This window comes from Eriocheir sinensis, chromosome 15 (genome assembly GCF_024679095.1).
Source record: "Eriocheir sinensis breed Jianghai 21 chromosome 15, ASM2467909v1, whole genome shotgun sequence".
Taxonomy (NCBI): Eukaryota; Metazoa; Arthropoda; class Malacostraca; order Decapoda; family Varunidae; genus Eriocheir; species Eriocheir sinensis.
In genome coordinates this window covers 15,183,736-15,205,812 of record NC_066523.1, presented here as the reverse complement: position 1 = coordinate 15,205,812, position 22,077 = coordinate 15,183,736, and the positions used below count along the sequence as shown (strand labels likewise).

General features: G+C 46.3%; 1 protein-coding gene across 6 annotated transcripts in view; it reads right to left on the bottom strand.

The window, feature by feature from the left end:
• LOC126998939 (POU domain, class 6, transcription factor 2-like) overlaps positions 1-22,077 on the bottom strand; it is a 324,167-nt gene that overhangs the window by 242,195 nt on the left and 59,895 nt on the right. For all 6 annotated transcript variants that reach the window (XM_050861218.1, XM_050861221.1, XM_050861220.1 and 3 more), the window contains exon 2: positions 914-946. The gene's annotated coding sequence lies outside the window, so the exon portion shown is untranslated. The remainder of the gene's footprint in view (positions 1-913; positions 947-22,077) is intronic.

The following is a 22,077-nucleotide window of genomic DNA, read 5'->3' as shown; positions in this document are numbered from 1 at the left end:
ACAAGGAATAGAAGGAGGTACAAGAACAAGACGCGTAATAAGGAGAGGAAGAGGAGGAGAAGATGAAAGAGGAAATAACAAGAGACGATTAGACAGGAGAGGAGAAGGTTGAAGTCAGACCAAAGGAGGAAGAGGAGAAGGAGTAGGAAGAGAAGGACGAAGGGCAGCTGTAGGAGGGAGAAGAGAAGGAAGAAGAGGAGGAGGAGGAGGAAGACACGATGGTAACAATGTGTAGTAGATGTGGTACGGAAAGCTTGGCAGGTGTTATGAAGAGGTACGCCAAGGGGCTGCCCAGGTGTGTGCGCTAACGAGAGGAGAGGCGAGGCGAGGTGAGGTTGTGAGGTGCTGGAACAAAGAAGCAGCAGAGCCCAGGGAGTGAGTGAGCTGAAACGAGCAAACCGCAATTACTAGAATCAGCGAAACCAGAGAGGGAATTGAAGAGAACACCAAGAAGAACGGGACAGAGGAGATGAAAGAAGAGGAAAGAAGAAAGAAGTTAAAATGGAAGGTATGGGAAGAAAGGAGGACAAAACAGAACAGAAGGAAAAACAGAGGTGGAGGAGAATATCGAAGAGGTGTGGGCAGAACAGAGTCTATAATAAGTTGAAAGGGGAGTATAAGGGAGATGAGAAAGTTAAAAAAAAAAAGAAAAAAAGGATAATGATGAGCGATTATGAAAAAAAATCCTCTTTCTTTAGGGAATATTGCAGAAGGGAGTCATCTACTGCATTTATCAACAACGGTTTCCTAATGGCACTTCTCCTTCTTCCTCCTCCTCCTCCTCCTCCTCCTCAAGCAACATGTAAGTTTCGCCTACTGTGATGTGTGGTGTGTGAGTGAGTGACCCTCCTCCTCCTCCTCCTCCTCCATATTCTCCTCCTCCTCCTCCTCCTGGAAACAGGTGTTGGGTTACCTGGAGGCGATGAAGCAAGTGTCTCACGTCGATCTGGAGGGAGAGAGGACCGTGGTAGTGGTGGGAGGGAAAGAGAGAGGCATAGAGAATGGGAGACAAAAAAATAAGAATCATGAAGTAGTTAATATACGACCGCCAACACTACGAAAATCACCATAAGCTTCACTACTATCACCACCACCATCACCACCACCATCACCACCACCACCACCACCACCACCACCACCATCACCACCATCACCACCACCACCATCACCACCACCTCCCCTTTGTTTACTTTCAGACTTAGTATAATTATCTTCGTCATTAAAAATAATTAATCTTGACCTTAACCTGGAGCTGTGTGTGTGTGTGTGTGTGTGTGTGTGTGTGTGCTTGAGCAAGACTACATGACCAAAACAAAGTAGAGCTAGTATTAGTATTAGTATTAGTAACAGTAATAATAATAATAATAATAATAATAATAATAATAATAATAATAATAATAATAATAATAATAATAATAATAACAATAATAAATTCATCACAATATATGATTCCTGGGACCCCTCAGCCCCCCCCCTTTCACGCACGTCCCCACTGAGCTACTTCTTCACCACGCCACACCAAGGCCACACCCGCCCAGGCAAGGCACACCAGATCACCTTCATTAGTTGGCCGCCACGTGACCTGACCACGGCACAGGTGAGGCGGCGCAGGTGACACCGATCCTCCTTTGTCTACACTACTTCACCGGACAGACGGAGAGACGAACAGGTAGACAGAGATGGGTTTGCAGGTATTATTCTGACCGCAAAGTAACATCCACACCCAAACACTCTCTCTCTCTCTCTCTCTCTCCCCACCACCATCATTTGTTCGCTCCTCCAGAAAGAAAAAGATTATTGTATTTTTTTCTATTGATCTTTTATCTGTTTATGTATTCTATTTATTTACTTTTTTTTCATTCTATATAGGAAAAGACTTGCAAACAATAAACACCCACCCACCCCCACACCCACACCCACCCACACCTACACGTTCCCTTTCTGTCTTTCTCCTTCATGATATCAATTATGTCAATACAATCGTAAAGCGATGAGACGTTGTAGTAAAATGATGAAAAAATAATATAAAGTTTTCACTCCTATTACCGTTTTAAAGATTAGTTGCACACAGGGAGGAAATGATGATAAGGACGTGGTTAGTTATTTTGTTAATGAGTGTGTGTGTGGGGGGTCACAGTGCTTCTAAAAGTGTGTATTATGTGTGGGTATGAATACAGGTGTGAGTAGCAGGTCAGTGTGCGTATGTGTATAGGCATGTATGTACTTGTGTCAATATATGAATAAGTGTGTCTGTATGTGTGTTGTTCCAGTATTGTACAGGTAAGTATGTAGGTGTGTGTGGGCGCATCGGTACAGGTGTGTCCAGGTGAGTGCTTCATAATGCTGCCCCGCTGTTTGCTCGGCCGTATGTTTTGCAGGTAAATTCATTGGTCCGCGTCATTATCCAGGTAACGATATGCCAACACGCTGATGGATCGCGGCGCCCGACACCCGACGCACTAACGCCCGTGGACACGAAGCGGCGGTCATGCGCGGCGCCGGGAGGTCATGGCGCAGGAGGAGGAGGAGGAGGAGGAGGAGGAGGAGGAGGAGGAGGAAGAGGAGAAGGAGGAGGAGGAGGAGGAGGAGAGGGGTGTTGAGACGGGGCAATGCAGTTAAGAAGAAGAAGAAGAAGAAGAAGAAGATGAAGAAGAAGAAAAAATGAAGAAATAAGAAAAAGACTGGTCTGCGGAGGAAGAGAAGGAGGAGGAGGAGAAGGAGTAGGAGGAGGAGGAGAAAGTGGCAGAAGGTAGAGGAGGAGGAAGAGGACGAGGAGGAGATGCTCAGGACTGGATTAAGGAGTAAGATAACAACAGGAAGAGGGAGAGAAATAGGAAGGAAGGTACTAAAGGGAGAATAGCCGAGTAAAGAAACCAGGAGGGAGAGGCGAGGGAGGGGGAAGGGAGCCACTGTGAAGATCTTTAGGGAATAAGGAAGCCACTGAGAGGAGGAGGAGGAGGAGGAGGAGGAGGAGGAGGAGGAGGAGGAGGAGGAGGAAGAGCAGTGCCTAGGATGACCAGCTCGCCACATCACAACTGCTCCTTCCCGGGAAAGCCGACGGCATTATAAAAACATCAGCAGGTCATCATTGTGGCCGGAACGAGGCGTGTAATAAAGCGAGAAGGGCCAGTAATCCCAAGATGGCCGCCGCCCTGCCCAGTAACTCCCGCAATGGCCGCCAGGGGGACAGTTATGGCGCCATTCCCTCCGTCACGTCGCGGTCTGCGCTAAGAAAATCCGCATAAATATGTCGTTGAGTGGCGATTAGGTGGCGAGTTACGGCGCGTGTTTATTTGTACGGATGAATTGTGCGGACGGAGAAGCGGAGGAGGACGACGAAGAAGAGGAGGACGAAGAAAACGAGAGGAAAGAAGAAGAAAGGAGAAGAGGGCGAAGAAAAAAGAATAGGAAGCAGAAGAAGATGCAGCAGGAGAAAGACGGCATAACGGAATGAGGAAGAAAAAGGAAAAGAGAAAAATGGAGGAATATGAGAGAGAAGCATAACAAATTGTATTAGGAGAAGAAGAAGGAGAAGAAAAAGGAAAATGAGGGAACCAAGGACACAAAGGACAGTAGGACATGTACATAGCTGGGCATCGGCGCCGCGGCCAAGACAGTAAGGGAGAAAAAAAGAGGTCTTGTCCAACGAGGCTCCTCTTTCTCCACCTCCTCTCTCTTCTCAGCTTCCTCCTACTCCTACTCCTCTTTCCAGATCTCACTCCTCTCACCTCCCTGTTCTCTCAGTATTTGCTCCTTTCCTTAACTTCCTTCTCCTCTTCTCAGTTCTTGTTCCTCTCATCTCTCTATTCTCTCAGTTTTCATTCCTCTTTCTCCTCCTCCTCTCCTCTCTTTCCTCAGCCTTCTTCCCTCCTCAGTTCTTGCTCCTCTCATCTCTCCATTCTCTCAATTTTCATTCTTCTTTCTCTTCCTCCTCTCCTCTCTTTCCTCAGCCTCCTTCCCTCCTCAGTTCTTGTTTCTTTCTCTCCTCTCTTAGTTCTATCAGTTCTTTCCGTTCTTGCTCCTCAATCTCTCCAATTTCTTCTCAGCCTCCTCCTCCTTCTCCTCTCCTCTGTCAGTTCTTACAGTTTTCTCAGTCTTTGCTCCTCTCTTCTCCTCCTCCTCCTCCTCTCTTTCCTCAGCCTCCTCTTCCTCTCCACAGCCTTCGCCACCTCAAGATTACTGCGGTGGTGGTGGCGAGGCAGTGCATGACGGACGGACTGGCTGGCTGGACTCACGGGCGGCTTAACAAAGTGTCCCCTATACCCTAATACCCTTATACTCTTACACCCTTTTCCCTTCCTTTTGCAATCACTCCTTTATCTTCCTTTTCTTTTTCTCTCTAATATACTCGCCAACGTGAACAAGACGTGTTTATCTAGGCAAAGGAGGGGAGACAGAGAAGGAGAGTATATGTGGCGGGGAGGGAAGGGGAGGGAAATGTCCAGGGTGGAGGGGAGGAGGAAGGGGGGAGGAAGGGGAGTGAGGGAGGGTGGGAGGAAGAGGGATGAGAGAAGAATGGCGTGATAATGCACATGACAAGTGTTAAAGAAGTGATAAATATGATGAGGAGCAAGAGGAGGAGGGGGAGGAGGAGGAGGAGGAGGAGGAGGAGGAGGAGGAGGAGGAGGAGGAGAGGGAGGGAGGGAAGGAGAGTGGTGACAGGAGTAGGAGGAGGAGGAGGAGGAGGAGTGACGTCGGCAGAAAAACTCATAAATTCAAACACCTCCATACGTGTTAACATCTTACGAACCAGCACAAAACTAGTCTTCCAGTCCTCCTCCTCCTCCTCCACCACATTCTCCTCCTCCTCTTTCTCCTTAACCTCCTTCTTACACCCCCCTCTCCCCCTCCTCCTCCTCCTCGTCCTCGCTGTTGTTCGTTCATTTGTAACAATTAACGGTCATTTTTGCTAAACGTCCGCTCGATTAGAGATGCGTGATGAATTATATGCACCGTGTGCTATAATTAAGCCCCCACCGTCGACTCAGGAGCTAATTTGTCCCTCCGTTACCAAGACGTAAACACTAAGTAACGACCAAGAATAGACTCCCAGGAGGGCCTCGGGCGGGACGCAGACGAGGGGAAAGAGGGAAGGGTGGGAGGGCGGCAGGGAAGGAGGCTCAAAGGGATGGGGGTAGGATAGGGTCTGCAGGGAAAAATACCGGTAAGAAAGGAGGTGAGGAAAGAAAAGGAGGGTAAGAAAACGAGTGAGGGAGTGGATTGAGGGTAATGGTAGACAGATAGGGAGGGAGGGAGAGAGAAACGGATGGAAGAGGGGGCAAAAGGAGTGAGTGAAAGGGAAAAAGAGGCCATGAGGAGGAGAAAAGAAAGGCTGCAAGGAAAGGTATCGGAGAGAAAGGAAATAAGGACAGCAAAGAGGGTAAATAGGGAGGAAAAGTAAGGAGTGAAGGGGGATTAAATGTGGATGGAGGAACAGAGAGGAAGCGACGAGATAAAAAGAGGGAGAGAGGGGAATGGTGTCATGGCAGAGCGGGAGGGAAGGAGATGAGATGGAGAGAGAAGCAAAGGTATGGGGAGCGGAGGAACTCAAGAAAGAGGGAAAAGAAAAAAAAAAAAAGGAATAGGGACTGGGTTAAGGGTGGCGGAGCATAAAGAAAATAAGAGAAAGAGGAGATAAAAGGAGAAGAAGGAAGGATGCTAAGAATATTAACAAGCAAATAAAGAAGATTTAATATCGAGTGCACGGGAAAGAAAGTTAGAAAGTAGGAAAAAGAGGATTTGATTAAGGAAGGACAAGATGATAGGAGATAGAAAGGGAGAGAGAGAGAGAGAGAGAGAGAGAGAGAGAGAGAGAGAGAGAGAGAGAGAGAGAGAGAGAGAGAGAGAGAGAGAGAGAGAGAGAGAGAGAGAGAGAGAGAGAGAGAGAGAGAGAGAGAGAGAGAGAGAGAGAGAGAGAGAGAGAGAGAGAGAGAGAGAGAGAGAGAGAGAGAGAGAGAGAGAGAGAGAGAGAGAGAGAGAGAGAGAGAGAGAGAGAGAGAGAGAGAGAGAGAGAGAGAGAGAGAGAGAGAGAGAGAGAGAGAGAGAGAGAGAGAGAGAGAGAGAGAGAGAGAGAGAGAGAGAGAGAGAGAGAGAGAGAGAGAGAGAGAGAGAGAGAGAGAGAGAGAGAGAGAGAGGATATGTATGATTGCTGTGTTGTATTGTGGAAGAGAAAAAGGGGAAGAGAGATGAGTTTTCCTTCGTTTTGTGTCATATTTCCTCTTCTTCTCCTTCTTCTTATTTATATTGACGACCGCAGAGAGAGAGAGAGAGAGAGAGAGAGAGAGAGAGAGAGAGAGAGAGAGAGAGAGAGAGAGAGAGAGAGAGAGAGAGAGAGAGAGAGAGAGAGAGAGAGAGAGAGAGAGAGAGAGAGAGAATGGATAAGAGAATGAATGAATGTGAAAGTGAATGAGTGGGTGAGAATGTGGAAAGGAATGAGATAGCAAAGTCCACCACCACCACCACCTCAACAACCACAACAACCTTTACCACCACCACCACCACTACCACTGCAACCATCATCATCACCACCACCTCACCTCACCTCCGCCATTATTGCTGCCGCTAACTTCATCGCCACCACCACCACCACCACCGCCGCCAGAGCCAGAGCCAGAGCCGGTTTCAATAATGGCCGACTTGGGTGCTGTTTGATCGGATGCGCGTCGTCACCGGGTCTAAATATATCGCTCGGCCTTCAGTAAAATTATACGGGAGTGTTGGTGTTCGCCTGCTGAACGCGGCGGACGGTGCTGACTCCTGCTGACCTGAGCCTGTTCCGTCTGTGTGTGGGGTCGGGGGGGGTGGGGGATGAGGACGAGGACGAGGAGTAGAAAGATGAAGGTGTAGAAGGATGAAGAGGAAGAAGAGAAAGGAGAGAAGGATGAGACGGGGACGAGAAAGTTGTAGACAGATGTTGGCGAAGAGGAAGAAATGGGGAAGAAGGAAGAGGACGACGAGAGAGAAGAGAAAGTATAAAAAAGGATGAGAACGAAGAGGAAGATGAAAAGAGGGGAAAAGAAGAATGTAACGAGTGATAAGAAAGAAGATGAAGAAAGATAAGGACGAAGAGGAAGAATTAAGAGAAAGGGGAGAAGGATGAGAACAACGAGGGAGAGAAAAGAAAGCAAAGGTAAATTAGCATGAAGAGGAAGAAGAGAAGAAGGAGGAGTAGAAGATTTGAAGAGGGAGAAGAAAAAAAATGAAGAATGGTAAGAACGAAAAGGAAGAAGAGCTGGGTGAGAAGGAAGCGGACAACAAAGGAAAAGAAAGGGGATAAAGAAGGATAAAGACGAAGAGGAAGAAGAGAAGTTAGAGAAGGAAAAGGATGAAGAGGGAGAGTAGGAGAACGAGAGAGAGAGCGGACAGACTCAAGGGACCAGGAGGCTGAAGATGATAAGAATGAAGAGAATGATGAGTAAGGAAAGCATACCAGTGTTGCCGTCGTGCCGTGGTGTTGTATAAAGAAACTGAGCCACCGAGAAAACTTGTGCGCTGTTGTGGCGATTGGCTGTGGCATCACCGTTATCATTATTCTGCGGCAAAGAAATCAATAATACTTCTCTTCTTTATAACAGTGCCACCGATGTTTGTAGCCGTTGCTGTGGTGTTTTCCCGGGGCGCCACGGCATGCAGTGTAACCGTGAACATCCGCGCCGCAGGACCAGGCTTCGGGGAGCAGTGCAAGACAGATAACCTCCGTGGCTTCCGGGACAACACTAAATCACGACACAGACACGCGATCTTTTCTGGCCTGTTGTTCTTCCTCCCGCATTATCCTTTCGCTTCGTGCAGGACGCGGTGTACGTGGGTGTAGTTTTGTATCGACGCAGTTTTTGTTATATGACTCCACCGTTCGATAAGACAGACAAAGTTACAACCGTATCAAAATAAATAAGAGGAGAGATATGACCCATAACATGACGCCCCTATATGACGAGAAACAGGCGATAATGTTAATGATATGTTGTTTAGTACTTCAGGTGTCTTGAATCTCACTCCCACCTTGAAACACCTGGCTATGAGGAATATAACAGATGGAAACAGTTTAAAAATTGTAGGAAAATTAACAAATGCTAGTGGGAAACATATCTCGCTTTCATAAATTTTCTCTAACCAGTAAGGAATTATTACTCGAGTTCTTTAGCACGCTTGACAAAAATAAATAAATTGAAAGCTTCCAGGAAACGCGAGAAGCACTACTTTCTGCTATGCTTCTTTCTTTGCACTGTTGTATGTATGTATCAAGACACCTCTCCTCCCGAAATTGACCTCTCTTTTGGCCACTTGTTACTTTTGTCTTTGTGGGAGCTGCGATTAGCGGGCTTTTTTTCTTACACCTTTTTTGTTGCCCTTGAACTGTTTTCCTTAGCTGTAAAAAAAAAAAAAAAAAAAAAAAAAACTTACCTCGACAATTTTCAACACCGTGGATTTCAACGCCAAATTCAACACTCCCTCAGCACCATCTTACCTCCCTCCCTCCCTCCCTTAATCTCTCCCTTCCTCACAATCTCCCCTCTCTCTTGTTTCTCCCTCCCTCCCTCCCTTTTTTTCCCCCGCCTTCCCTCCCTTTATTTCTCACTTCTCCCTCTCCCTCCATTTATTTCTTCGTCTCTTCCTTTCTCCCTCCCTCCCTCCCTTTATTTCTCCTGCCTTCCCTCCGTTTATTTCTCCCTTTCCCCCCTCTCTCCTTTCCTCCATCTATCTCTCCGTCTCTTTCTCTCTCCCTCCCTCCAACCACCACCACTACCGGCTAGACATTTAAAGGAAGGGAGGAAGAAAAGCAACAGCACAGCCACCATCACCACCATCACCACCACCACCACCACCATCACTACCACCACCACCACCACCACCTAAACCAACACCTTATAAATATCAGAGGACAGACAATTTACGAGTTTTGGCGTGAAAAAGTTTCCACATAAGAGCCTCGACATCACCACCACCACCACCACCACCACCACCATCCCCACAAACACTACCACCACCATTACCACTACCACAGTCCCCATCACCATTACCTATCACTGCTACCGCTATTTCATCCGCTACTACTACTACTACTACTACTACTACTACTACTGTTACTACTACTACTACTGCTGCTGCTACCTCGCTTACCACCCCCACACAAGGGAATATGATAGGTCAGCACCCACTCTCTCTCTCTCTCTCTCTCCTAGCACTCCCTCGCTTCCCATTATCAATTTCCCTACTCTCTCTCATCATATATCTTACCTCTCTATCCTCAGACCCATTTTCTCCCTCTTCTCCTTCTCTCCCTCCTCCTTCATGCATATCCTCCTCCTCCGAACATCCTCGCTCCTCTTTTTTTTTTTACTTCCTGTTCTTTCCTACCTCACTGTATCTTCATTTTCTCTTCTATCTATCACCTTGCATAATACTTAACCTCTCTCTACCTATACACTCCTACACCCATTTCTCCTTTCTTTAATCTAGTTTCTACCGCTGTTTCTTATTTTCCTTCTCTTTATCCTTCTCTTCCTCCTCCTGCTCATATTCCTTCCGCTCCTTTTCTCCTGTTTTTTCTGATTTCTCTTTCCTCCTCTTCTCTCACGCGATTGTTTCCCTTTCTCCTATTGTTCTTCCTTCGTATCCTCAATTCTCGCCTTTCTTATTACCCTGCTCCTCCCTTTTTCCCTTTCCTCCATTTTCTGCGTCTCCCCTCTCCTTCCCTCTTCTTTACTGCTCTCCCGATTTTGCTTTCCCTTTCTCCTCTTCCTATTCCTTCTTAGCCCCATCACTGACTTTTTTTTTTACCTTCCTCATCTTCTCCCTTTCTCTTACTCCAGCTCCTCTCCTTCATCTCCTCTCTTCCTCCCCCTCTTTATTACTTTTTTCCCCTTTTCCTCCTTCTCCTCTTCTCTCTTTCTACCCTCCTTCATCTGCTTCTCCTCCGTCTTTCCCCCTCTCTACTGCTGCTTTTCCTATTATTATTATTTTTACTTCTCCTCCTCCTCCTCTCCCGCGCCATCACCGCTCCTGGCGACTGACCACAACACACACACACACACACACACACACACACACACACACACACACATGATGGCGTGCGTGGTCCGTCCTCCCCTGATGGCTCGGCTCACTCTGAATTGTACACATCCATCCTCCTTATATTTCAAACTTCCCCAGAGTCGCCGCCCGCCACGCTACAGAGGGGATGTGGAGGAGGGGAGGGGTAGAGGGGGGTGGGGTAGGCTGGCAGAGGGAGGGATTGGGGTAAGGAAGGAAGGAAGGAAGGGAGGGAGGTGAGGGCGAGCGGTCCTCACTTTCGCGTTGCGTCTGACGAATCCCAAAGCGAAGTAGTGGACGCCTCTTCCTCCTCCTCCTCCTCCTCCTCCTCCTCCTCCTCCTCCTCCTCCTGTGGTAGATGTTTGCTTGTTTTATCTTCCTCGTCCCCCTCTTCGAAATCTTCCTTCTCCTCCTTATCACATTCTTATCCCACTTTTCCTTCTTTCTTTTGTTTTGGTCTTTTTTTTCCTGCGTTGTTCTCCTCAAGTTTGTTTAGTTCGTTTCTTTGCTTCTGTCATCGTTTTATGTCGTCTTTCCGTGATTGAGAATTGAAAGGATACCAATAAAATGCGTCGTGATTGGTTGCTGATGGGCGTGATTCAGTAGTTAAGGGGCCAAGTAAGGGAAGGAAAAAGTAGTAGTAGTAGTAGTAGTAGTAGTAGTCGTAGTAGTAGAAGGCACAAGGCGGGTGTAGGGGCAGCAACACGGCCATGATGAAGATAATTGATGAGGTGGTGCTTGTGGCGAGGCGTCCCAATAAGGGGAAGAGAGGGGGGTAGCAATGAGGGGGGCTGCGGCGGCGGTGGTCAGTGGTGGTGGTGGTGGTGGTGATGGCGGTGGTGACAAGCGGGGGAGAAAGAAGAGACAATACCAGCGGCGCCAGTAATAGTGATGGCATGTAGCCCGCAGTTAAAATTGGCTGTGACAGGTGAGGCGGGTACAGGGTAGCAGTGACCTATAGCAGTGATGATAGCAGAGGAAGATGGCGGCAGCAGACGGGAGACAGAAGCTAGCAGGAGCAGAGGTGACGGTGATAGTGGTAGGGGTATAAGTAGAGTGTGGTGGTAAAATTGATGACTTGTAGCAGGGTATGGAGGTTGAGGGAGTTACAGTTTTTGTGGTAATAGTAATAGAGGTTGTGGTGGACTAGCAGTGGAGGGATGGCATGTGGCAGTGTTAATTGAGACAGCAGTGAAAGATAGTGACGGGAGGTAGCAGATAAAAGCACCAATTATGACAAGTGGCAGTAGTAATTGAGTCAGCAGTGACGGTAAAGGGGGCAAGTGATTGTGGCAGTATTGGCAGCAACAGAAGTAACACTATCAGGTAACAGGAACGTTGGTAATGACCCCCTCGTCCAGGCAATGTCAAACAGGTGAAGTGCATGTAGGTGAGGCGACAATTCACCCCTATCAGGCACTCATTTCAGCACACCTTTTGCCGCACAGAACAGGTGCCGGGAATATGTAGCTAATCAGAGGCGGCGAGTGGACGGGAGAACAAGGGCCGCCGGCTGACCATATACAAGAACATTAACGCCACTCGCCGCGATGCAACAACAAGGGTGATGATGGTGGTGGTGGTGGTGGTGGTGGTGGTGTAAAGGCAAAGGGAAAGGAAGTGAGTAGCTAAAAGACTTATACGAACAAAACACGGGGATTTTTTTTTTTTTTTCGACACACGTACGTATTATAAAAGGGAGAGGATACACCGTTGGCGACAGTGAAACAAAAGAAGGTACGTTAATATTTTTTTTACGTATACCGAACGAAGACAAGTTAGCCCAATCCTTCTTATATATTGCCTTCACTCAAACACGTACATATACCCCCCAAAAAACACGTGTCTTGGTTTAACAGAACGACTCAAATAAAACACGTGAGGCATACAGAAAAACGCAGAATAGTAAATAAAACGAAGCAATGCACACCGAATACCTTGCATCCAATTCCCAACGCGTGCCTAACTTACCACATCTCTGACTCAATACGAAGCCGGGAATACAAGGAAGCAAATATATACTAAGCAGCTATAACGAATTCGAACTGACAGCGAGGATTGTTGAGAAATAGGGCATTAAGCATTCTAGGAGACATCATTTGCAACCCTTATTACTTCATATTCCGCAAGCATAACATACAACATTTAGTAAGAACACTCGTATTTAATGCCTAAAACAGACCAACGCAGCAGAGTTAAATAAATATCTCTAGGAGTATCTCAGGGCGGCCAGCGGTCAGTACTTCAGTTAGTTGGTCAGTCAATCAGTTGGAAGGTCAGTCGAGAAATGGCGTCGGGGTTGTGTGGCAGAGTGGATGTTGTTGGTTGCTCAGTCAGTCAGGTAGTCAGTCAGTCAATTAGTTAATCAGTCAATCATCCATGCATTAAGGGAATCAGTCAAATAACCATTCACTCATCCCTTCAGTTAGTTCGTGCGTCAGTCAGTCAGTCAATCAGTTAGTAAAGATTAAGTGAGTCAGTCAATTAACCATTCACTCAGTCAGTCAGTCCGTCAGTCTTTCGTCACTTATTCAGTCATTCAGTTAAGACAAAGTAATTCATTCAGTCAGTCAACCATTCAGTCAGTCAGTCAGTCACTCAGTTATTCACTCATTCACTCCCTCACTCAGGCAGGGAGAGAGAGCGTGAAGGAGGGAGGGAGATAGGAAAGGAAGCAGGAAGAGTGTCGGGTATAGGCCAAACGGTACGGCAGAGAGCATCGGAAAGCGCCGCCTCTCACGCTAAGGTATGAATCGTCTTGCGCGGCGGCACGGACATAAAACCCCCACAGGCGCCCATAACAGCTGTCCACGCCGGTGCTTCGGTAGGCTCGCTCGCCCCTTCCAATTTATTCCCATTCTTCTGGCCCTTCCGAGTGAAATTCAGCAGCCGAAGTGAGCGTGCATGTAAATAAGAAGGAGAGTAATAACGGACACTGAATAATTCATTGCGAGGTATACGCTGGAAGGAAGGGAGGGAGGGAGGGAGAAGTGATGTTGTCCTAGCTTTCTCCTCCTCCTCCTCCCTCCCTCCTCCTCTTCTTCTTCCTCCTCCTCCTGACATAAAACGGAGCTCACTCACTGCTAGTTGGCAGAGTGAATACATCCATGTGTGTGTGTGTGTGTGTGTGTGTGTGTGTGTGTGTGTGTGTGTGTGTGTGTGTGTTCAGACGGGCACGCACGGCACAGCAGCTGCAGCAGAAGTAGCGACACCTGGAGCAGAAGCAGTAATAGAATCAGCAGGAGTAGACGCAAAGACAACACAGGGCGGACAGGACGACAGCAGTAAGAGGCGAGGAGGACGAGGACGAGGTGGAGGAGGAAGAGGAGGAGGAGGAGGAGGAGGAGCAGGAGGAGGAGAAAGAGGAGAAAGAGAAGGTGCAGCAGGACAAGCAGGAAGAGGAAGGAGGAAGAAGACTTGCAACAGGAGGACGAGGAGGATGAGAAAACAGGAGAATGTGAAGGAGCAAGAGAAGGAGGAGAAATGGGAGGAGAAGATGAAGAGGAGGGGAGGGGAGGAGAAATGACACATATAAAACAGGATATAAGAGAAAATCCCTCCATAATACATCACGTGAATGATAAAAAAACACACAAATAAAAGAGGGGAAAATAATCACACATAAACGAACGAACGAACGAACGGATGAGAGGAAAGGTTATAAGAAAATCAAAGAACACAAAAGCCAAATAAAAATGAAAGTACGAGAAAGATACGAGCAACAGAAAAAAGAACAAGAAGGGGAATGGGAAGACGAACAGCAGGAGGAGGAGGAGGAGGAGGAGGAGGAAGGGGTAATGGTGAAGAAGGATACGGAGGAGGTGGTAGTGGAGGAGGTGGAAGAGGTGATGGTGATAAGGAAGAAGGTGATGGAGGCGGTGGAGGAGCCATGCTATATAAGGAGGTGGAGGATGAGATGGTGGTGGCGAAGGAGGAGGAGGAGGAGGATAAGAAGATGGTGGTGGTGGAGGCGATAGTGGTGGAGGTGGAGGAAGAGATGCCATCGTCTTATGCATGAGCCCTGGTGATGAGTGTGGTGGTGGTGGTGGTGGTGGTGGTGTGGCCGGCCGTTCCTCCGCCCTCTTAAGTCCCTGCGATGGCTCCCCGATAGTTTATAACGCCCCACCTTTATCAATCTTCTCGCCTCTAATATCCATCGCCACTAAATATTTATATCCCCTTCTTCCTCGCCCATTCCCAGCGCCACCGAGCGAGTAAATCTAGCGGATTATTATTCTTGGCCGCCTCGTCCAATCAGCCCTCGATGACCACTGGACGCCTTACAACTGACCAATCGGAACACAGCATTCTTTTACCAGCGCTTTTTGCTCGTCATTCTTTGTTCATCGATTCCGCCAAAAGCCTCATATCCGCAGCCTCCTCCTGCATTTAAATAAAGGCTGAAGGAGGGGAAGGGCAGGGCAAGGGGGGAGGGGAGGCAGGGCAAGTGGTGGGGGTGGGGTAGGGCGGGACAGGGAGGGGCGTGGACGACTTTTCACGTGTGCAAGGGGCGGAATATCAGGCCCCGAAATCGTGGTCTTGGGCCCCGCCACCAGGGGGATAAAGAAGAGTTATCTAGAATATTCAGCATGTATCGCGGCAAGCTGGAGAGCCCATGATTTCCATTATCACCGCGGGGCGTTTGGGAATTGAGAGAACGGCGCGACCAAATGTTTAGCAATAATTTTCAATCTCCTTCCTGTGCGCGGTCAGCCTGACAGTCGGCCACACAATAATACAGTGAAATATGTGTGCTGGGTTTCCAACGGGCATTATTTTGATTGCGGTACAGATCCAACATTTGCATGGCGTTTCGAAACTGCTGCTTATGTAGAAGCTGACGAGGAGGGAGCGGCCGGGAAGGTACATACTGGGAATGGAATAATCCAGTGTGGAATTGAATTGATGTGGTTGTCCGTCCTGTGACTTGAAATATCTACTACCACAGTATTGTAATACCGGCGAGGAGGAAGAGGAGGAAAAGGAAGAGGAGGAGGAGGAGGAGGAGGAGGAGGAGGAGGAGGAGAAGGAGGTAGCGAAGCAGGAGGAGGAGGAGGTAGCGAAGCAGGAATAGGAGGAGGAAGAGAACCAGGAGCAGGAGGAAGAGGAGGGAAAGGAGAAACATGTGAAAGAGGAAGACGGAGAAGAAAGAGATGAAGAAAGAGAACGAGGAGGAGGAGCAGGAGAAAGGATAGACTGGACAAAGAAAAGTAAAGGAGGGTTGGAGAGGAGGCAAAAATATAAACGAACAACAGTAAAAAAAGAACGAGTAGGAACCGAAAAAAATAAGGACAATAAGGATATCCACGAGGAGACAGAAAAGAATGACCCATGAGCCGACGAAGGCGAATACGACAACTAGAGGAGAATGAAGACAAATAAAAGACGAAGACGAGGAAAACGAAAAACACACAAAGAAACTGATCATACACGTCGAGAACAAGGATGGTGACATGAAAGAGGAGTGCAAGGCGAAGAACAGGAGCAGAACAAGAAGACGTGGAAAGCAAGGAAGAAGACGAGAACGGACGACAACCAGGATAAAGATTAGGGACCAGTTTTACAGTTCACGGCAGTAAGTTTGTAAGATCCCCAACCAAACACAAATTACTACGGAAAGTCCTTATATAGTGTAAGCGTTGATATAAAAGAAGGAAACTATAGAAAACCACACAGGTAGTCTCTTTAGTATGTATTGAGTAGGAAGTACGGATCTGGTTTGGTCGCTTACAATGATTCTGTGTTGGACTGTCGAACTCGGCCTTGGACGAAGAAAACGAGAAAGGATACGAGAATAAGGACACGGAAGCGAGAACGAGAACAAGGATAACGATGAAGACGTGGACAAGGGCGACGATGAGGACAGGAACAAGCACGAGGATACTAGTTCGGCCTGACGTGTGAGTTACGCTTCGGCCAGCTGACTACATTTGGTCATTCGGCTTCACGAGATGGACTGTCCGGCAAAAACTGAGCCAATCCACAATCACACGTCCTCCGCCAACCAGCCTCTCGCGAGCTGCTCTTCTCGTCCTGCCGCCCACGAGGGACTGCCACTTACTAACGTACTGACTAATGCAGCGACTGACTGACCTCCACCGCGACGAGGAAATGAAGGAGAGGAAGGTGGATGGAATATTAGGAGACTCGCAGGGAAATGAATAAAACGAGAAAGGAGAAGGAAAGGAGGGTTCGCTGCAGGAGGAAATGAAGCGAAGGAAGGTGACTGGGTGAACTGTTCTTTTTGTATACTATCTAGATTTTTTACAGGAGCAGCGAGTAGCGGGCTTTTTTTTATTGTTTCCTTTTTTGTGAGTCCTTGTGCTGTTTCCTTTGCTGTAAAAAAAATAAAAAAATGACTAACGTTTCCCATTTCTAAGAGCTTAAAGAAAGTATGGATTTTTTTTATTTATTTTGCTTCTAATTTACGGTATAAGTGAGAAAGAATAAGTAGTTTATAGACGGAAATAAGGAGAAATACTAAAACATTCTCCTCCTATGAAAATAAAGCAAAGGGAGAGGTTGAAGAATCTCACATTACGTTATTTTTTTCCAGCTTGAATTGAGGTCAGCGATTATTTTACGACAAGCCATTCAAAAGGTCAATGGCATAGTCTATTTTTGATACATATACAAATTTGTACATAACTTCTACGTTCCTATAGGATAAAAAAAGAAAGGTAAAAATACAAAATAACAGAAAAAGACACAAGGAAAGATAAAAAAAGCAACCGAATCACTGTAGTACAAATAGAAAAAGAAAAAACCGTTAAATATTTGTAGACGCCATAACAGAGAAAAAAAAAGTTAAATAGTTGCAGACGCCATAGGAGAAGAAGAAAAAAAAAAACGTTAAATATTTGTAAACGCCATAAGAGAAGAGAAAAAAAACGTTAAATATTTGTAAACGCCTTAAGAGAAGAGAAAAAAACGTTAAATATTTGTAAACGCCTTAAGAGAAGAGGAAAACAAACGTTAAATATTTGTAAACACCATATGAAGATAAAAAAATAAAAAAAACGCGACAAAAAACAAATAACCACAACCTCTATACGACTTTACGGAGCTTTATGTCTCTCTAACGGCGAGACAAAGACGCCACGCCACGCCACGGCCAGACGGGACCAGCGGGCGACGGGGGCGACGCTATGAGGCCAACCCTGAGGAATCGAACCCCTTAAAGGAGGATCGGAAATAGCCTGAGATGAGTTCGAATGCTCCAACGCCGCGGATGAGACGCTGGAAGGTCTTAAGCCAGAGCCGTGTGTGTGTGTGTGTGTGTGTGTGTGTGTGTGTGTGTGTGTGTGTGTGTGTGTGTTCTCAATTTCATAACTCCCCACCCCCCTCCTCTCTCTCTCTCTCTCTCTCTCTCTGCGACGACGACAAAGAAGAGGAAAAAAGAATCTATAAAGTAAATAAGCACGGCCGGACTCTCGCGCTCCTCTGGTCCCCTTTTTCAAAATTTACATCATCTATAACGCCGTGGGAGCTATTTTTCACCGCGCGCCCGACACCTAATCCCTCCATTCCTGCGCTGAGGAAGTTGTAATCTGGACGGGGCGACTCCTCCTGATGACCTCTCCTCTTCTCCTCCTCCTCCTCCTGCTCCTCTTGCTCCTCCTTCCTTCGCTTTTTGATGCTCCTTCTTTCTTCCTCTTCTTCATTTCTGTTTTCCTGGGTGCTTTTTTCTCTCCTACGTTTCCTTTTTTTTTTTTTTCGTTCATTCTCTCTCGTGTTCTTCTTCGTTTTATCATTCTTCTCTTCCCTCTTCTTTTTCTTCTTTAATGTTCTAGTTCTCATTGTTCTCTTCTCCTTCTCTTTCTCCTCGTCCTCGTCCTCTTCCTCCTCTTCCTCCTCCTCTTCTTTGTATTGTCTCTTCTTCCTTTTTATCCTTTCTTTTTTTTTTGTATTCATCTCCTTTTTTCTATTTTCCTTTTCCTACTGTTTCTCACCATCTTGCTCTTCTTTACTCTCTCTCCTCTCCTCCTCTTGCTCCTCCTCCTCCTCCTCTTCTTCCTCCTCCTCCTCCTCCTCCACTGACCACGGCAATGAAAACTCTACATGACGGATGAAGACGGAGAGGGGAAGAGACGATGATGATGGGGAGGAAAGAGAGGAGGAGGGGGAGAGGAAATGATGAGGGAAGAGGAAAGTGAGGGAAAGGAAGAGGGGGGCGATAATGATGACGTAGATGAAGGCAAAATAGGGAGCGAAGGGGAGATGGAGTGTGAGATGATAGGGGAGAGAAAGAGGGAGATGGAGATGGTAAAAAAATGAGGGTTGTAACTAGGGAGAGGGAAAGAAATCAACAGGAGGAAGAAGACGGGGAGGAGGAACAGGAAGCGATAATAAACATGGGAAAAAATAAAGATGGAGAGGAAAAGAAGGAGAGATGAGGAAAACTGAAAAGAAAAGGGCAGAAATAAAGATGCAGAGCAGGAAAATTAGGAGATAAGGAAAAAAGAAAAGGAAGTGGACAAGAAAAGAAGGAGAGATGAGGAAAACTGAAAAGAAAAGGGCAGAAATAAAGATGAAAAGCAGGAAAATTAAAAGATAAGGAAAAGAAGGGAATTGGAGAAAAGAGAAATGAAAGTGGACAGGAAAAGAAGGAGAGATGAGGAAAACTGAAAATAAAAGGGCAGAAATAAAGATGAAGAGCTGGAAAATCAGGAGATAGGGAAAAGAAGAAGGGAATTGGAGAAAAGAGAAATGAAAGAAGGAAAATAATGAAACGGAAGGAAGAAATAAAAAAAAATAGGGGAAAAGAGGAACACAGACGGGAGAGATAAAGATAGTGAAAAGAAAGAAGAATGATGATGATGAAAAGGGGAAAAAGAGAATGAAAAAGGGGAGATAGTGATTTAGACGAAAGAAATGTTGGGAGAAAACAAAATGAGTGAGAGAAGGAAGATGAGTTAAGCGAGATGATGATGATGATGAAGATGATGATGGTGTTACTCTCCTCACCTTCACGCATCTTCAATATCACTAAACGGGAAATATGAAGATGGAAAGAAAAATGATACCAAAGATGAAATAATATAAGAGCATTTTTTTTTTGTAGATATAGAATGGTAGAAAACAGAGATAAGGACAGATATATAGGTAGATAGGCAGACATATTGATAGATTTGAATAGATAGATAAAAGAAGATGGGGAGATATAGATAGAGGGAGAAAGACCAGAGAATGTTTGCAGGTATTAATATTTCACCTCTCTCTCTCTCTCTCTCTCTCTCTCTCTCTCTCTCTCTCTCTCTCTCTCTCTCTCTCTCTCTCTCTCTCTCTCTCTCTCTCTCTCTCTCTCTCTCTCTCTCTCTCTCTCTCTCTCTCTCTCTCTCTCTCTCTCTCTCTCTCTCCCTTACCATACCAACGATGCTATTACGATTTTTTTTTACATACAAGTTTTCAGATAAGAGGGGAAGCTTAATGTGGTTCTTGAGGGGGATATGCAGAGGCCTTTCCCCTCGGTGGTGGTGGTGGTGGTGGTGGAGGTGGAGGAGGTGGTGGAGGTGCATGTTGTTGTCTTTGCATTTGTTCACCGCCAGTTTTTCCTCCACCTTCTTTCCTCCACTCATCATCCCCCTTTCTATCCCTCTCCCTCTCCCTCTCCCTCTCTCTCTCTCTCTCTCTCTCCGGGTTTCTACGTGCAGCTTAAACCATTTTCGTACTTTCAATGTTTTTTTTTTTTCCTCTCTTTCCTCCGCTTCACTTCCCTTCTGTTGTCAGGTACTTGCATTCTGTTGTTAAGTGCTTCCTCCGTTTCTTTCCTGCCGCCGTGTCCTGTTAGTGTATTGGTTTGTGCACCGTTTCTTTCCTGTTGCGCCGATTACTTCTGTTTTGTCCTCTGTTCTGCTGCTTTTATTCACACTGTTTTGCCGTTTAGTTCCTTTTCTTGTTGCACGGGTTACTAATGTATTGCCGTCTGTTCTGATTTCACCGATGTCAGAACGAAGGTAAGTTTTTCTTTTTCCTGTATTTTGTGTAGAATATTTATGTGAAATTTGGGAAGTAAACACGACTTGCTAGTTTATTTCCTTACTGTTCTTCATATAGTTTGACCGTCATTGCGCTACGAAAGTGTTCTGGATATTTTTTTTTTTATCATACAAGATTATTATATAGTGGAACTGCAAATAAGAGTCATTGGGATTCCATGGTGGTTGATATAACTGAAATCTGGTGGCTCAGTGTAACCTGCTTTCCAAAGATTTTAAAACGAATACCGAGATTTTTTCCCGTAGCAAATGTTAGTTTCATGTTTTCGTCTCTGTGTATAACTCTTACGAACATTCTTTTTCTCCTTACAGATTTTTTTTTTTTTAGAAAGATACTCACTTTAAAAAACTGTAACAAATCCTTTTTCCGGCCTCCAATAAAACTCCAGAATTTCATACAATACAACAGTCGCTTAATTTCACCGGTAATCCACTTTTTTAATCCACCTCAGATTACGAACTCCACATAAAACAAAACTGCCCTTCATGAATACCACTTCCTTTGGCCGCCTCGTCTACATTTTGCTGCACAAAAAGCCAGCAACGCACGTTTACTATATACAATTAAATTCACGTGCATGCAAACGCCTCTCTTTATTCCAAATCAAAACATCCACATCCCGTCATTCCATTCTGGGCCCCCCATGCTTCGTGTGTGTGTGTGTGTGTGTGTGTGTGTGTGTGTGTGTGTGTGTGTGTGTACCCGGCACGGTCATCTTACGCCGCCAAAGGGAGCAGCGGCCCGTCCTGTTTGTGGTGATGGTGGTGGTGGTGGTTGAGGTGGTGATGATGAAGATGGTGGTAATGGTAGTGGAGGCGGTAGTGGTAACGCTGGCTCGATAGGCTGATGTTGATAATAGTGATAATGGAGTTGATGGTGATGGTGACAGGTGCAGGTGTCAACGATGCAGTACAAAGGCTGATATTGGCGCTAATTTGTATTGACTGGAGTGACTAAGAAAGTGATGACGGTGAAGAGACAGACAGACGAAACAGACAATGCTTACGGACTCTTAAATTGGACCTTATATATTTTCTGTGTCTTCTACTTGTATTCATTGTCACCGTAACTATAAATGGGAAAACAGGCTGGTTGAGTAGAGAGGAGGCTGGGCGTAGGGCTTGGACATGGGGTCGGGTATGGGTGGATAGGGGAGAGGTGTGAGGCTGCGGGTGTTGGGTTTGGTACATGGTTAGTGGTAGTGGGGTATTGTTAGAAGGAGGGAGGGGGTCGAACACGTGGTCTGCCTGCCCTCCCCCCAGTGTCCCTCTTCCCCCCCTCGTATATAAATGAATGATACTTAAACCGACGTGTAATAAGCCAATACGCAGTAATAATGGGTTGTAAATGTCATTAATCTTTCTCTTTTTTTATTGAAAGTCAGAAGTTACTTGATTAATCACTGCCAGCCCCCGCAAAACGAACGAACGAACGTGTGTGTGTGTGTGTGTGTGTGTGTGTGTGTGTGTGTGTGTGTGTAAGTAAATTAGAATAGATTTTCCTGACAACTCACGCAAGCAATCACCTACACACTGACAAATAAACACAAACAAAACAAAAAAAAATCAGACAGTACACATAGGCAAACACACACATATAAACACACACACACACACACACACACACACACACACACACACACACACACACACACACACGCAACGGGGCAGGCAGGCGGCAGCAGGCAGGCGGGCAGGCAGACACACAATCAGAACGTTTAACAATGCAAGCAATTATGATAGGTATTTGCATGATGTAATTGGTGCGCAGCGATGACAAACGTAGCATTAACTCATCAAACTCTAATTTACAATTCTTATAGAAGCCCGAAACCAATTTAACACAAAGGATACACGCACTTTACACAATTCCAAATCGATGTGTGGATTCCTATTTCGATTGAACGCGGCAGCCCCGGCGGCGTCGCTTCCCCGAGCCTAAGTCCGCTGATTGACTCAAATTTACTTCAGCCATCCGCAGCCTTGCCCGGACCAGCCAGCGAGGCCTCCGGGCGCTCAGACCAAATATTACACGGCCACAGACACA